Here is a 4,741-nt window from a genome sequence, read left to right on the forward strand (position 1 = left end):
ATAGATAGTCATTCGGCAATACCTCCCCTTCTGGAAGGGTTGTTCTTCTCAGCTTACATGAAATGAAAAGGAGAGAAAAGAACGAATTGAAGAGAATTGTATATACGTAAAAAAATTTTATTGCCATAAAATATCTGGCTTGGAATCTACCTCTAAATTATAGAGGTTTGTTATAGGAGAACAAAATATATGTGTATATATATCAACATCAAGTATTATCGCATCGCATTTTGCATGCTTAAATATTTTTGTTATTCCGTCCATCATTCTATGGACCCATGCTCTTCCTCGAGCTTATACTCAATCACCTATGAAACTCCCTCGACATCGAAAATCGAATCTGGAATCTCATTTTATACATCATCGTTAATAGAATTCTATGCTTGCACCGCAACCTTCCTCGTATAGTAATACGACTCTCTATTGATAAGAAAGAATAATATTCAATAGGTAGATACTCTACTTAATTAGTCTATCAATGATAACTTATACACTACCACGACCCGATTAGTGGTACTCAATCTCAACACCCATTCCAATACAACTCTCACGGTTGTAATCAGCTCATTACTCACAGAATCATTGCTGCACTACTATGGTCCACTACTGACCTACTGTAGTCATTCATTTTCTATAAAGTCTTAATAGCTAACCATACGGAGTCCATACATCTCGTATCTAATTCTCCTAAGGAGTTAACATAACCACCAATCACAATTCATGAAGAACACTCCAAACTCTGACGTACTTTCATGACATGAAGCAGATAAAATTGCAGAAGAGTTTCAATGAAAACAACGATAGCAGGTTAATACCATTCTTAATCATATGCCTTCAATAGAAGACTTAACTCAAAGGTTTGTTTAGTCCTTTTTGAAATATGGTCCTGGCTTATCTCAAGATAGTATCTTCTGAGATAGATAGCCCGCTCATGGCGATTACACGAATTAAACCTTTACCAACTACCATTACGGTTGGGTATTGCACAGTCATCAGAAGGAATGTCAATCTTCCAAACCATAATACAACCTTTACGGCTTCAACCATCATCACTGTATTCCTTTGGCACAAGCGCCTATAATTATCCTCTTACCTTTAAAGTGTCGGCCACCTCTTTGGCCTTTCCTGATAGTAAAATTTCCTTACAGTCAATGTCATTTCAACCACCTTCAAATAAATTTTCTACCTCATTTCAATCACAACTTATGTGAAGATGTTTTCCTTAAAATCTGATGAGTAAAAAAAAATCACCATTTTTTTTCATAAGTTATTGCCTCAGTCTTTAGAGGTTAATCACTGTCATGACTGACTCTCAATCATAATTAGAACATCTTTTATCTTAAGTCCTAATTGCCTGGAACAATTTCGACCTTTACTGGTTCGATCCATACTTTCTCGTGGTTTAACACGTGCCCCACTTGGCATCATTATAATTACGTCATATTTCCTTTATCAACATTTTTATTCTTGAAAATTTTGAATATTTCCTTTCTCCTTGTAAAACCTCTAAGGTTATCCTTCAATCGTTCCTCATGTATTCCCTATATACAGGGCATATCAAAATACCATTTACTAATACTAGAACCATTGTCTATATACTTCTAAAAAATTTCTCCACTGATCCTTAAAGGTTATTATTACCTTAATCCTTTCCAATTCATACTGTCAAAACTCATACTATCCCTATTAAGGGTGAAATGCCAATCTGTATGCATTCCCCTAGGATTCATTTTAAGTTACCAATGTTCTATCCTTAATTCCACCTTTAAAAAGGTACATGCATCCTTCCATGGATAAATCAAGTCATATATCCCTGATAAAGGTGTCTTATTCAATCATTCCCACCTCGATAGTATATGCCGAATTTCACAATATCATCTGTATTCAAAATGAGGTCAATCAATATGGCCTCCAAAATATAACAACGGTTATCCGCTTTTCTTGCCTAAATTGGGTAACGATAATAAGGATGTTCTGGAAGATATTGGTCGTGTTCAACGTGAACTTCTTCTTAATAATTCCTTATTGACTTTTGTTGTTTATCTCAATAGTCATCTCAATGTTGGGATATCTTTCATACCTGGCGTCTCCCTTTCTGGGTATCAAGCCACCGGTCTTACACTTCACATTCTTGAAGGTCACTTCCTTCATCCAGTTTTCCTAATTTCTTACTTCCTTGTCTCCTCAGTCTATCCGCGTCTCATTATTTATCCTTCAAACTATCTCAAGGTTTCCTCGAATCCTCCCAACTTACAGGGTATAAAACATATGTATCTCTTATTCCTTCAATCATCAACTTTAACTCATGGTGAATCACCCTCATCCTGACGATTACAAACTTTTCTATTTCTTTTGCTACGAGTCTTTTGGGTTTCCTCATACCCAAGTCCCTTATCATTCCTCAAACTTTATTGCCTTTATATTCCTTTCCACTTCAGTTTCTTTTTATTTTCCTTTCTCTTATTATTATTTCATGAACCAACACAACATAAGCACTGATTTCAAACATCCCGTCATTCTGGATTCGTGTCCTCAGAACGAATCTTGACAACTTTTACAACTTAGATTCATAATTCATCATACTCGTCTGCCTTTGTTCTGGCATTAAAGCTTTTACACTATCTCCATAACCTTGGGAAGTACTTTCTCGAAAACAATTGACTGAACTTTAATCAGTTTATTCTAACCTCTGGCTCCATGCCTTTCTTGGTCTTTCACCAGCGGGTGGCCTCTTTCTTAGGAGGGTAAGTGACAAAACAGTCTTTCGTGACTCGTCAATCATTTAGAATCTCAAATGATTCCTGAATTTCTTTTAGCCAGGCTCTTGCCTCAACTGGGTTAGCTATTTCTTTGGAACTCTGAGAGCTTAGCGACTTAAAGGTCCTGAAAGAATTTCTCACCGCATTGTTTCCTCAAGGTGGTGGTTGGGGGTAAAAGTATAAGTTATGTTTAGACAGGTCCATGAATTTCCGTATAGGAGTACCGTCTCGGGTATCCTTTCCTTACTCGACTTCTGTTTTCTCAGTATGAAATGTTTTCTCATCCTCCCCATAATCGGGGTCATCATACAAGTTTTAAATCCTCGTTTTCCACTTCATTATGTTATGGGTTCTTTCTTTCTTGATGGCAACCTCCCTGACTATCACATTCAGGGTTTGCCCTAAATCCTATTCCTCTAACTATGGCTCTCATCTAAGTTCTCATCCTTAAGCTCTTGAACTTTTGGAACCCAAATTCTATAGGAATACCTCATTATTCCCTTATCATCTTTCTCGGTATTAATCTCATATTTATTTGTTGGCTCTCTGCCTTCATTCATCACCTTTTTCTGGCACAATATGCTCTTTTCCAATAATTCGGTCTCTATTGCAATCTCAAACAGCTTTTCAATACCGGCTCCGGTTACCTTCACTTCTATTTCCATTTTCTCGAAATCTCTTATAAACTCTCCCTAAGACATTATTATCTTGAGTCTCTCCTTTTTACTAAGGGCATCAGCCACCACATTGGCTTTCCCTGAATGATAAAGAATCTCCCAATCATAATTCTTGATTAGCTCTAACCACCTCATTTGGTGCATGTTGAGCTCTTTCTGCGTGAAAATGTACTAGAGCTCCTATGGTTTGTGAATCTCACACTTCTCTCCATACAAGTAGTGCCTCAAATCTTTAGGGCAAACTATTGCCACGAGCCCAAGCTCATGGGTGGGGATATCGAATTTTAAATTCCCTTAATTGTCTTGACATAGACGCGATTATCTTGCTGTGCTATATAAGAAGCACCCTAATTCCTTATGCAAAGCGTCACTTACAAATCACAAAATCTCCTTTTTCCATCCGGCAACGCCAACATAGGGGTCGTCACCAACCTTTGCTTCAGTTCTTAAAAGTTGTTCTCGCATTTCTCTGTCTATTCGAACTTCTCAGTCTTATGAGTAAGCCGCGTTAAAGGGGCTACTATCTTTACAAACTTGAACGAACCTCCGTTAGTGACCGACCAATCCTACCTCTGGTAGTCGACCTAACCAAGGTCATCAATTCATCAGTGGTCCTTTATTCATTCTTGTCAGGATCCTCCATGGGATCCTCCTCAGCAACTATCCCTTCTAGGACAACATCCTCAACCGCTACATCCTCAATATTAACATCATCCGGTCCTGCATTAGGACACCTTATCGGATCCACAATCCGATCTCCAATTAGTAATAAACATCATCGCGCTGTTGCTCCTCAACCTCAGGGTTCGGAGTCCCGCTACCATCTACGATAACGAACTATGCTTCTATCACGATATTTATAAGGGTTCCCATAAGGGTTTTAACTATCAGTGCTACGTTAGGTAGCCCGACTATGAACTTGGCAAGAGTTCTTATTTATCTTAGTGAACTTATTATCTTAACGTCACTTCATCTCTGAGGTTTATAACGCTTAGCTCTAATACCACTTCTGTAACACCCCCAAATCCGGGGTCGGGGATCCGGGTTGTCACGAGTTCCATTTCCCTTAATAGCACCCAATCTTAATAAATAATCAACTACTTTGTACTGTGACCCCATAATAAACACACACACCACAAGTTATAGTCTCAGAGATGAATATCCAAAAATACTCACAAGTCATTTTATTTCACAATTATCTGCCAATACACCTTAAAAGGGTTTCTGAATAAATTTACATTTCTTTGCCATTATTACAATTCATAAATATACATAAATCTGGTACATCAAAAGTTGAAAGCCTAG

The sequence above is a fragment of the Apium graveolens genome, chromosome 7, assembly GCF_009905375.1.
Source record: "Apium graveolens cultivar Ventura chromosome 7, ASM990537v1, whole genome shotgun sequence".
NCBI classification, from domain to species: Eukaryota; Viridiplantae; Streptophyta; class Magnoliopsida; order Apiales; family Apiaceae; genus Apium; species Apium graveolens.